Raw genomic sequence first — 13514 nt, 5'->3', positions numbered from 1 at the left:
AAGGCAAAAGACAAAGTGAACTTCTTGGAAAGAAGAGTCGACTACTTGCCCGGGACAAAACCTGAACTTCTGCCTTAAAATTAACTTTCTTCCATTTGGGGAAAGAAAAAGATACTACTTAACCATTTGACACCAGAACGATGAACACATGTCTAATCAAGAACTTGAGTGCTATTTAACCAGTGGAGGCACTAACTGTGCCAAATAAGATATCCAGCATTTTCTGTTAGATATGCTCAGTTCCAAAGTTGTGAACAGATGTAACAAGTCCCATCAAGCAGAAAGTTGTAAGAAGTGTGGGACACAGCAAGAACAAGATTGCTAAATCAGTTTTATCGAAAAACCTAGCGATAACTACGAACTTTCCTAAAACCCCAGCGCTATTCTCTCTACTTTTAAGGCATTGACACACGCAGGTTTCCATCCAGAGCAGCACTAGCATAAATCTCCTATCAAATCAACTTTACTTTCTCACATAAATGAGCAATGAAGTACCCAGAGAGATAAAATTAGATGAACATGCCTCGGCTCTTGTCTGCTTGCATACAGCTGCTGACGGTTTCAGAACCCAAGTACTCAAAGTGCTCCTTGAAATGTACAGCTGTTTTAGTGCAACTTTGAAGCAGGAAACCCCAAATTATGCAAGAAAAAATTCCAGGAAAAAATGCCAGTTCATGTACTCCAGGGAGAAAAAAGCAGCAGCAAGTAATTCTCAATAAAGCCTCTCAGCAAGCAGTGCCAAGAGATGCACTGACATTCTAGACTGAAAAGGCCACTTACAATTTTTTCTTCTTTTTCTTTTTAATTCTCCAGTGAACAATGTCCATGACAACTGTCTTGAGCTGCAGGAGTTCCCGTATATGGCAACGGTTCATGTTCTTACTTTAAAACCCACTGAAAAATCTCGCTAATTATTTGCCTACCAGTTCTTAAATGCTAAAAACCTGATGACAACTGAGAGAATAACACAAATATCTGGCACGTACATTTCTATGTTGCTCATTTAATCATCGCTTGCACAGCTGAGAGCTGGAATGCTTGAAGAAAGGGGAAAAATGAAAAAACCTGGCACCTTTGAGATACTAAGACAAAAGAAAGAATTTTGAATTAGGCCCTGCAGAAAAATCAGCATCTCCCAATCCTGCAATCGTTACGTTAGCCTTTTGAAAAGTTCCCGTTGGTTTAACAGCCCGAAGTGAGGACTTAAAGGAGGCCTCAAGAGATCTGATTGCCAGCAGCCAGTACGCTGTCAGAGCACAGTGTTAAAATCCTCAGAGAGCTGAAAGTACCAAGTGGAAGATTCACATTGAAATGGGGGCGAAGAACCTGGGTAACAGCGCAAACATTGGGTACTACCAAGAAAATGTAATACCTCGAGACAATGCATGTTATTTACTTGCTGGAAAATATTAGGAAGAAAGCTACTATCTAATGACAGCAACGGAAGGAGACAAACTTTCCCAAAGGGCAGACTGGTCCATCAGAGCTAGGAATGACAGCTGGTGGACAGCATCAGGCCACACAGAAACCAGCAAATTTCTGTTTTACTCACCCATTACCTTATATTAGCCTACTTCAAAGTTCAAGTAGTTTTCATAGGTCTTTCTAGGAAACTCACTTCATTACTGGCAATTAAAAAAGCTATCAGACTGCTTCTAAACAGAAACATTTAGAATATTAAGACAAAACAAAAGATACCTGCCACAAACAGCATAGAGGCATTATAACAATACACACAGTTTATGCCAGACACAAGATAACATGCATGGACAATCCTAACAATAGCCTATACTTCAGGCTGACTTTTTTTTTCTCTGCAAAATAATAATAAAAAAAGCTTTGAATACACAGACAAATCTTTAAATTTGATCTTCCAGAAGACTGCACACTGCAATTTAATTGAATCCTGGAAGAGATTCTCTCTGTGACAGAAGAACTGGTCTGCTTTGGAAAACAACAATTTCAGGTTATGAAGCCCCAGCAACAAACCCAAATCATTAAAAAATAACAACTTGGGGGGAACTGCAGTTGTTCCAAGCAATCCATAACAGTTGCAAGATGGATTGAATTTGGTTACTGTTTTTAGTGCAAAGCTTATTGCAGACCCGCAATAAAAACTTGGTTCAACTTCATTTTTGAGATGCTTATCTCTAGGTTGGCACACCAACTGAACCGATGTACAGAGATGCAAGGAAAAAAAAAAAGTGAGCCATAACATTAAAATGCTACAGCTTGGCCAAAAATATGAGTAACCAGATACACGCTGCCAAAGGTCACAGCATCCCCCACCAGCCCTGCTCATGCAAGCCATTGAAAACCAGCAATAAAGGAGTCCCGCGAAGAGGCACCAAGCCAGCACCACCCCAAGGGAGAAAGAACTTAACACATTTTTTCAGTTACCTTGCCAATAACCTCCCCACAGTATCCAACCCACTAAACATTAAAATCTGGAAGAGAAATAACGATTCTATAGCAACCAGCTGCTGAGATATTTTTTTCAAGCAGAATGAACCGAATACAACTGCCAAATACTTTCCCAACAAATTTAGCCCATTCCTAGTGGGAGGAGGAAAGTATGTTCACTGCTGTGAGTCAAGATGCAGTGTAAATCCGAGGTCATTACGAAACTGGGGCACTATAAAACAAATCAGACAGCCAGGAACAGGTAAATATACTGATACAGATTTTAGGTATGCAAATCTGCATTACTCTAGAAGAGCAGACATCATGTGAGGCCTCTCCTCTGGAGCAGCACTTCTGCGAGACTTCTTTCCACTCTGGTTACTCCCATCACCTACTGGCCAACCCTACTAATACCTCCATGTCCCCTCTTCAGGAGGTCTGAAAATAAACACAGCCACGTGAACAGTCAGGTCCCCAGCGGCAGCTGCACGTGTACGTAAGCCGGGTTCTGTAAGCTCCCTGAAGAAAGCAGCAGTTTGGTCATCTCTGTGCCCAGATGCAACCACTCCTGCTGTGTGTCTCCTCATGTGCGCATCTGTAAAAGGGTTCAACCTCCAAACACGTCAACTAAAACATTTTTCTCAGCAAAATGAGATTCAGAGACCATTAGAATCCAAGACAGCGGTTCCCCTTAACTCATATGCTAAGGAAACCTCTAGTTAATTTGAAAAACAACTGAGAAAAAATTAATCTTAATATTAGGTTTATACACATTGTCCCAAGACATCTTCATAAGTCATTTTCCAGAAGCCTACAAATCAAAAGGCAGAACCAACCTAACTTCACAACCTCTCTCTCTTTCGTCACAACACGGCTTGTTTCTATTTAAATCTTCACAGAATAAAGTCCTTAATCTTTAATGAGAGACAAAGCAAGCTAAGACAAGACGGACATAGGGTAGAACCGTGCTCATCTTCTCTCATTATGCAGCAGAGGGATAACAACTAAACGCAACAGGCAGATGTTTGAAATATCTTCGTTAAGGCAGGGTCCCATTTTTCCTCTGCAGCTGGGTTTCCTCCAGTGGATTTTTATTAACCAAGTGTTTCTCCATCCCTTTTCCCCAGCTGTAGAGCACAGCCCATCACAAGTACCGTGGGTATCTCTGCTTCAGAGAGAGATCCCTGTGGATCACCAGGAAAGTCAAGTGTACCTCCTGCACGCGGCCCGGTACTGAATCAGAAACTGCTGCGACCACCACCTTAAAAATGATCAAAATGAGTTTGGAAACCTGTACACAGGTGCACCTGCACTATTTGGAGCCTTCTGCCCTTTGCTTGCCTTTTCTATTTACTGTCTTTTTAGATCTCTCTACCTATAAAGCACCTCGTGGGGAGAGTAATAGCAGGTGTTGTTCTCTCTCCAGGGCTCAATTTTTGTTTTATTATTTTATTTTTTCCCCACCCCTTTGTGAGGCTGAGAAAAGATAATAAAACATCATAAACCTCCACTCAAAAAGAAATCAAATTTCACAAGTATTTCAATATACAGCCTTCCCAAGCTTCATTTCAGCACACGAAGTTTAGCTGTGTCAGCATTCTGCATTCATAATGCGGGCAGGTTTTTGGGTTTCTTTTTTAAAAAATAAAAAAACTAAATTTCTGTCTCTCCCCAATCAGAATGCTTCATTTTGATTTTGAAGACAGGCATTGCATTTTGAAGATAGATTCAGCACGAAGATATTCCCTACGTACGCTCAGGAAAGGTATTTTAATGCCAGAGCTTCGCTGCCTCAGCTCGCCTGTACTTTGCTTTCCCTCACTAACCCCCTGTGATTTAATTCAGGATCGGATCAAGGTAATCCAGGAAAAGGAGGAACTTGGTACTGCCTTAAATTCCTGAAACTCTAGGAATTAAGCGACTTCAGCAGGGAATCCCATTTTCCTGGGTGCTACAGTATAGATTTTGCTTGCCCAAAGCATGTAAAGCAAGAAAAAAATGCAAAAAAAAAAAAGCAAAACGATTTCTGAAGGTCCACGAGGCCTCAGACTGCAGGAACTTTATCGTGTATCAGAAGCGCTGTCAATTAGGGAGAAGGAAGAATCCTTCCTCTTACACAAAAGTACTTAAAACTCGTCGAAAACCAGTAACACACAATAGGCAGAAGGTTTATTATGCAGCTATCAATGAAGCCTCCCAAGTGCCCAGAAACAACTACCAGCTGAAAAGACTACAGTCTTTCAGCCTGCTGAAATTCCAGCTAACATGTCATCCCTGGACCACGTTCAATTCCTCAAGCCAGCAACTCGTAAGAGCCAAAAACGCCAAAAGGTCAAAGCTCCAGTTCTCTTACCCGTGCCTCCTAGCAAGCGATGAGACCGGGGAGAAGAAAAGAACCACGATTCTCCGTATTCCCGCTCCTTTTAGCCCTACAGGTTCTCCTTCCTCGCTAGGAACTTGCGCCAGACAAGCAGCGGTGGAGAGGAACTAGCCCAGATCCTACCACTGTCACCTGCCCACGAAATTCGGAGTTAACCTAATAGCGACACCTAAGCTTTCCGCCGAAGGTTGACAGGGAAACAAGCGAAGGAGAAACAAATGGAGATTCCTTTCTAAATAATAGAAACACTCAGAAATATCACATCAAATTAAGTCTTCGCTGTACAAAGACTATATTCAAATTAAGAGTAGAATCAGGTGATGTTCACATGGAAAAGCCTTGTCTTTGGCTGTTTTTGTAGGGGATTTTGGTGTGGGTTTATTTTATTTTTTAAAGAAAGAACTCAAATATTTTCAACCTTTTCTATTTTTCTCCCACAACATCTTTAACTCTTCCCTGGAGGCATTAAGATGAGCTGATACTGAGACAGCTAGTCTCACATACGAAAATACTGTGTTGCTTTTATTAACCCAATATTCCTTTATTTCTTCCTCATTCACATAGCACATTAAACACCACCACCTGGTTCTGGACTACAGGCTTCCAGTGCAAATTCAGCTTTTAAAATCCCATTTAATACTTTTAAAAAAAAAAAAAAGCTATCACTAACTAATCCACAGTCTTCACCAGGATCTCCCCTATAGCATCACCTGAAGTCTTAGGCAGCACAAAGAACAAAATAAAACTCTTAGATTTCCTAAGACAGGACAAGAATTGGAAGGGGCACCAAAGCATCAATGTCTTACATAAAGTTTGTAGAACACATCAGGTAAGTACAGACAGAGCTGGTGGTTGCTTTTGGCTTGGTTTGGGGGATGGTGTTTGCTTGGCTGGTGTTTTAATGTGGAATACAGCTTTCCTTAGGGACTCTTCTGGGTTGTTACTTAAGTAGTCATATTCTTATTTGTAAACTCTAAAATAAAAGCAGATTAAACTCTTTGGGTTAAATTCACCCAACTAGTTAATTCAAATCATTTGTTTTTTTAAGAAGTCATCCAACAGCATTTGTCCACAGTTCAGAACAACAAGAGCACTTGACTCAAAAAGACATTTCTTTTTCACTCCTCCCCCCAAAAAAATCAAAGCAAAACTGTTTTGCTTGCATCAGACAGCACGAGTTTTACGCAATCCTGTCGGATTTAAATGTCAAGTTTAAATAGTATCACCAAACATATTTTTGGGACACACTTAAGAATCCAATCCGTTTCTCCATTTGATCCACTAAATTCAGCCTGGGGTATTTCAGATCTTTGTTTCACAAGAGTGGATTCCAGTTTCTGTGCGGAGCTACATGATTAGGGTTCATCCATAGCTCCTGACTGTGCAAAGAGGATGACTAATCAACCAAAAACCCATGGAACTGATAAAGACAAAATGCTGCACAAGCCTCAACTCCACTCCGATTATTCTGGTAAGAGCTGTGCTAATGAAATGTTGCCTGTGCATGGATAACAGCCTCGGCCATTTCTTACTGGCAAGCTTGATTCAGAGGTTATAAAATCAAACCAGCGGGAGGACGCCACTATTTTAGTCCCACATTGACTGCAGATCTCTCCTCTCGAAGTCCAAGATCACCCTCTTTGTACCACCACTGCCACACAAAGGGCTCGCAGCGAGGAGCCAACACCAAGTTAAGGGATGCACCTCTCAGAAAAGGAACTTGCATTTGGTGTCCCCCCCTGCCTGCACCATCAAAGAGGCTGCCAACGCTCCTTGAAGCAGCGCCATCTTCCAGCAGACGCTATCTACAAGATGCTTAATTTCGATCATTTCTCTTAAAATTAGCATATGTTTGATAGCAGGCTGCCATTAGTTCTTTTATGAGCAAGTTAGGTTGCTGACTGTGGTTTTAGGCAGTCAGTCAGGAGCAACAGAACATGGAGAAACATCTAAGGTAGATAATGGATGTTTTCTAACTCTGTCATCAAACACCCCCAATATCCGTGATCCCTGGCCATGAACTCAAGCACAGATGATCTCACAGTGTTAAGACATCCTTTAACACCTTTAGGCTTTGAACTTTAAGTTTTACAAGCCAGAATTTAAAATAAGAGACAACCAGAAGGAATGACTGGAGAAGAGATTCATTACACGTCTGTTTTCTAAAGGTAGCATTTTCTTGAATACCTGCAGCAACTGAATTCCACGCTGCTTTGTGCTTACAAGGATTTTTCCTTCTCTCTGTTGTGCATTACACTACCTGTTTTGAAACATGAGCACACACTGCAGAACAGAGGTATTACAATGCAATGCTTCTCTCTGAAAAACTTTTAAAGTATTGCAGATAGCTCTACAAATTATTCCCAGTAGCTTACTTTACAACAATCTTTCCTTGTTGGGCTTGGCCCTTACAAAGATGAGCAAGTTTGGGAGGAACATCGGCACATGCCGTGTAAGTTCTGTTTAACTTCAATAGCACAGCATACAGAAACGTTTCAAAATAAAGTTTTGATGGGAAAGAACACCTGCCAGCCTCTAGATGATTCTGAAATATATTTGACAATTAAAGTAATGAAATACAGATACAACAGGAAAAAAGAGAACAGGTAAGAAGAATGTTGGCTGGCAAAGGCAAGGAGCGAGGAAAGCAAGCATTGCAGGAGCACTGGCAGCAGGTGCACCGAAGTTCCCTGACCTGGTCCTATCTCAAAAAAGTCAATTACATTGTATGTCCATGACAAAACCAGAAAAAAAAACAACACACACCTCAACACCTGAACATCACAAGAGTCTTTCTGTCTGCCTCAGAAAGACAGAGAGCCAAGTTTATCCAGCTGGGATTCACACGTGATTCAAACAAAAAAAAAGCCAGTATTTTTGTTCCAGAAGTTAAACTATTACACCACCGCCCTTGGTACATGATCAGATTACTGGCATTTTATTTATAAAAAAATAAAACCATGCAGAACTCAGCAGTTGTCAGTTTTATTTCACGATTCTCTGTAAGGAAAGAACTTTATTTCCACAAAATACCCTGCAGATTTATGGAAGTTACTGGAAACTTACACCTCCTTAGCAAAAACAACACCGGATTTCAGGTGATCTCTCTTCTACCTAAACGATACTGTTATGCTCCTTTAGCTGACAAGGAACTCGTTACAATCCTACGATATACAATCACCTGTTTTGTCTAGATGCGAAGATTAGAAGAAATTCAGAATTGTGTTACAAGCAGTTTTAAGATCCTCTTTCCTGCAGAGAGCAGCAGCGTCAGAAACCTGAAGGAAGGGGCCAGTTGCTCTATTTGACCCTATTTGAGCCTTTTCCACAAAACACAGCCAGGTAACTGAGCTTCTGTCTGAACCTCCTCACCACCAACACAGGAATCTCCACAGCACCTCCCGAGGCAGCCAGCTGCCAGCAAGGAGCTCTTTGCAGGTGCATCACCTGCATAGCGCGACTACTTCTTGCTCATGGCTCTGTATGGGCACAAGGACACATTCACACGGAACAGCTGACAGGAACGGGATTACCACTGCAAAGCTCAGGTCTAAACGCGGTGTAAAATAACTGGAACTAGGCAACTGAGCAGATCTGCTCGGCCTTTACATTCCTGCATTGCAGGACTGACAGACAAAAGCTAACGCTGGAATTTCGGCGGATCCTGCCATGACCTCTTAAAAATTTATTTTGCAATATATTAAATATTGCTCCTTGCAACAACATTTAAAGGCCAGACTACATTCTTGTGCTTTTCGACTTGAATTTTCATGGACTTTTTTTTTACATTGCAATTTCATTTTTACAGTTATTTAAAATAATAGTTTTGTGGTTTTTTTTTTTAAACAAAGAAATGGTGACCCAAAACCACAAACTTAGCCAGATTGTACCTTCAGAGTTTTCATATCACTCACATGAACATTTAATGTACAAGCAGGATAAATCCAAAACACGAGCATAGGTATTGTAAGGCCAGGCTGGATGGGGCTTTGGGCAACCTGCTCTGGTGGGAGGCGTCCCTGCCCACGGCGGGGGGGGTTAGAACCAGATGGTCTTTAAGGTCACTTCCAACCCAAACCATTCTGTGGTGCTGTGATTCTACGAAGTTGTAAGATAATATGAAGACAGCCATGGGCTAACAGGCACCCAAGACTCCTCCATTCTGCAGAGACAGATACATGAATTAGCTTCCTAGAAATCAGTCTTGGATTTCTCCTTTAAGTTCAGCTGGTAGGGCAATGGACAAAAAGTAAGTGTATATTTTGCAGGATAGGCATTACTTAAAAAACACATACTGTTGATAGGTAACTTTATTTTCCTCTCTGGGATGGGTGGTTGCACAGTAAGAGCATACACAAATCATAACACCAAACGGGCACAGAAACTGACTGCTGCTTTCTTTAAAAAGCGTGGGACCAGAACGACGAGATAAGAGCTGCTGTTAACTGTCAAGGATGCTGGGAAACCCAGAGACCGCCTGCTCGCAGCACGCGTGATGCAAGCTAGAAGTTTCTCCTACGAAGCACAAAATCTGTTGGAGACTTCAGTTTCCATCACATTTTTCTCAGATGTAGAGTCCAAGAATCACTTTTGGAAAACATCTTTAGAAAGCATGGCTAAAATACAAGGAGAGGAGCTAACTGGTAAACTGGTCCAAAGATACTACTTTAGATTGACAACGCGTGGTTTAGGTTAGAAATTTTCTATATGCTATAAAAAAAAAAAGTCCTCGCATATAGCTCTTGAAGGATTTCAGAGGTATATTTAATTGTTGTAAACATTATTTACTGTTATGTATGAAAGTAGAGAGAGCAATGTGCTACCAAAAGTGTTTTGTTATGATCCCTCTGATAAAGTTCCAGTCATTTCAGGTGGCTCTCCATGAGCACTCTTTCAGAAATCACAGATTTAAACTCAGCTGCTCTGTGTATTTTAAAGCATATTAATAACTTCTCTACAGATTGGACAATCATATGAAGCAAGAAAAATTGTATTTTACAAGAACACAAACTAACTGCTGCCCAGGCCTTTACCCACAGGTCCAGATCCTCTTCAAGTGGATTCTTTACCCAAACATTAGAAGTCACAACCACAAAGCAAAACCTGGACTCTTGGAGAAAACGGGTCCTCTTTGAAATTATTTTAAAAGTATTTCTAGGGCTTGCTTAATCTATAATATTATACTGAGAAACACAAGGGAATGTACCAGAAAGCCCATGATTTTCAAGGCAAGCCACGAGACAAAACCTCACTGCTACAAATCTATAGTGTTTAGACTTCAACCGCCAGAACTGCGGTCACCACGAATATCCTGTGGGCACACACAACCACAAGGGAGGGGGGAAGAGACTGAGAAATATTGCAAAAGAGAGACCTACAGAAGGGATTTGGGTTTCAGGCAATTAATAATATGATTATTTAAAATTCCAAGCACATTTCACACACCCAACTCTTCTGAGAAGATGACTTGACAGAGAAAAGGAAAGGTGACCTCTGAAATGACACTAGCACTAATTAATTCATTTATCTTATAAACAGCACATGACAAAGGAAAATGCAACATCCAACATGTGAGTTTAATGCATTTCGTAAGAGAAAACCAGACTGAGTATATACCACCTTGTTCAATTTTTTTGCATTCTGACTTATCTGCATCACAACGTATCTTTTGCATCAGAAATAAAAAGAAAAAACAACTTTACTTTCTGGGGAAGAGATAGGATGCTTCTCCCACCCACACAAAAATTATTTTACGTCCTGTCATTTCCCACGCTGGCCAAGAAGTTAATCCTCTGATACTCCAAAGTAGGCAGACAAATTCCAGTTTCAATCGTAGGAAAGCCCTTAAGAGATCAGTAATTAGAAACTAATCTCTCCTACACAAACAGTGCATGCTCTGTCAAGAACTTGACCACCTCTGCCTCCTGCACAAACACACGCAGCTACCTACACGGATTCACTGTAGACAGGTGGATTAGCTAGGCATCTACACGCACACCCCAGAATTACATCGTTTTTGGTCTGGTGTACCAAGGCTTGGCAAATGCAGTTATTTTAATTGCCGACTGCACCATCGGTATCAGGACATACCTAACAGTAACAGTATCGCCCCAAATAGTCAGTAGAATCTGTTACACTGTCTTTTAGTTTCAGAAAGAGTACTCTTAAAACACTGTAGCCACTTTTGGCACATATAATAATGAAGCGTTGGCACCTCAGAGTAAAGTTTTGTGTGCACAAGTAACACATTATTAGATCTTAGACTAGAGCAAATTTCTAATTGTCAACCATACCACCCAACTTCATGCTACGTAAGTGAAAACAAAACCAATTTACTGTGCAGGGGCCATTTCGAGTTCAGCAACTGTATTAAATACAATGGCAACAAGCATTCAGTGTTTCCAGCAGACAACATGAGCAGAAGCAGTATTTATTTTAATGATAAATCTCATTGCTTTGGTTCCCTGCAGGTTAATTGCTGGGACACCTGAACCTGAAATGCTCATTGCAAACAAATCGCTCTGCTTATGATTTATTCTACTCCACCTATGACTAAAGACAGCGTAAGTAAATGTTCACAGTTGATAACTCTCCTTGATGATCTTTTCCTCAAGTCATTGCCAACACTTTGAAAACAACTTTTGCGGTTTTCTTTTTACTCTACAAACAGAACTCTTTAAGGTCTTATTTTCCCTGGTGTTACCCTACTGAAAACTAAAATTACAGTCTATGGCTACAGCATAAGGATAGACCAGAAAAGGCTATTCAGCATCATCACTCAGAGTGATCTATTATTTGCTAGACTCACATTCTTTCCTGGATCCAAATCTAACCTAATTGCACAATTGGAGGTATTAATGAAAAAGCATGCAGACTTTCCGGCAGCTAACTAACAGCGGCAAGAGACAAAACAGGCACTGACTGCAGGTCACTGGTTTGTTTTGGGAAACCAATTCTTACTTTACAGTACCTTCATAGTTATTCTACTCAACGGGGATGTAAAGGTAAACTATAACAAAAAAAAAAAAGAGCTGCTCTGAAAACAAACTTATCTGGAAGTAAGGACAGTGAGATATCACAGAGGGAACATGAGAACTGAAAGAATTAAGTGTGGCTTGAGAAGCAGCAAGTACAAAGAGCAACCCGCTCAGCTCAAATGAAGTTTGAACCTCATACACTGGAGAAACCATTCAGAAACAGTTCATCTGTACGAAACGTGACCCCTGTAAAGCTGCCAAAATCAGTGAGAGCAGACAAGTGCTAATCACGCGAGCTAAAATGGTCCGAGCTGCTCGGACTTATGTGCTTGCCTAAATGCAGATGACTGCCTATCCTAAATTTTAAGTTAAAGAAGAGAACGCAACTGTTTCCCTTACCTGTGCTTCTCCAGGCCATCAGTCAGCACACCTCCCCACCCTCCCAAGCACGTACACCCCCCAGTCCTGTAGCTGGAAGCCTGAACACAGCTGACACGCAAGGCTCCTCCTCCCACACCTCACCCCCTCAAGCAGAGCTCTGGGGATGCAGTGCGAGCATTTTATAATGGAAAGAGGAATTTAGCAATAGGTGTGCTACTATGTCAAAAAAACATATAGGATGTCACCAAGCCTTGCTCTTTGAAGGAAGTTGCTGGCGACTAGAAAGGAAAGGCAGAAGAAAGCAAGGTGAGGGCTGAGCGTGGAATAACACCGCATAGCCTAACGCTCTCCAGTCATCGGTATCTAAATATAGATACCGTTGTTTTGGTTTTTAATTGTTATTTAGGAAGAAATGTATGCATTTGGAGATTTTCTTGAAATATTTTCTATTAAAATATATACGTAAGGTGATACCTATGTATGGCCACGCAAGCTCTAAACAAAAAAATGTACCTTACAGCTCGGGCGGGATGGGGGTGAGAAGGGGCAGGAGAAAACAGCCAGTTTTCCTGCCTTTTCGAGTAGCACACTGCCATGCATGTGGAGTGGCAGTTATTTGACAAGGCAGGGCTATCCGCTAAACAATACCCCCAGTTTTACAGCCTGGGGAACCCTTTCCCCTAGCCTGACACCCAGACCCCCACCAGAAAGGCAGAACCGAGACCTTAAACCAAAAGCAGCGCTTGCTTCGGCGATAAAGCAGCGGCTGAACCAGCACAAAAGACGTCCACAGGGAACAAAATAACCACAATTAATCGTAAAACAGCAGCCGGGGGGGGGGGGGGGGCCGCAGGGCAAATGGCGGGGGATACCCGGCGCCCCTCCCGGCTCCCCCCCCGCCCCCTCGGGGCCGTACCTCATAGCTGCTCGGGCCGCGGGCCCTGCTCACAGCCCTGGCAGCGGCGGCGGCGGGGCCGGGGGGGCCGGGGCCAGAGCCGGAGCTGCAGCGGCGGCCGGCACCGCCGCGGCCGGGCGCACCATCCCCTGCGCCGCCTCCTCAGCCGCCGTCTGGCGGCCGCCGGGGGAGGAGCGCTGCGCCCCGCTCGCCCTCGCAGCGCTCGGCGATGGGCAGCGCTCGCCGCCAATCAGAGGGCGGGTCCCCGTCCCTCCCGGCCAATCAGGTGAAGGGGCGGGGCGCGGTGAGGAGGGCGGGGCGGCCATTTTGCGGCTTTCGCCTTTAACCCGCCCGGCCGGGCCGCTGCCGCCGCCGCGGAGCCTGCTGGGTTGTGTAGTCCGCGCGGGCAGCCGCCCGATCACTCCTCCCCCCCGCCGCTGAGCGACAGCCCCCTTAGCCAATCGCAGCTCCGCCTTCA

General features: G+C 42.9%; 1 protein-coding gene across 1 annotated transcript in view; it reads right to left on the bottom strand.

Moving 5' to 3' along the window:
* ITSN1 (intersectin 1) overlaps positions 1-13241 on the bottom strand; it is a 128261-nt gene extending 115020 nt beyond the window's left edge. The window contains 1 exon segment of the mRNA XM_040545357.1: positions 13058-13241. The gene's annotated coding sequence lies outside the window, so the exon portion shown is untranslated.
* Between the last annotated feature and the right edge of the window lie 273 nt (positions 13242-13514).

Source organism: Cygnus olor, chromosome 1, assembly GCF_009769625.2.
Source record: "Cygnus olor isolate bCygOlo1 chromosome 1, bCygOlo1.pri.v2, whole genome shotgun sequence".
Taxonomy (NCBI): domain Eukaryota; kingdom Metazoa; phylum Chordata; class Aves; order Anseriformes; family Anatidae; genus Cygnus; species Cygnus olor.
Note: the sequence above shows the minus strand (reverse complement) of the source record. Positions and strands in the feature narration are given on the sequence as shown.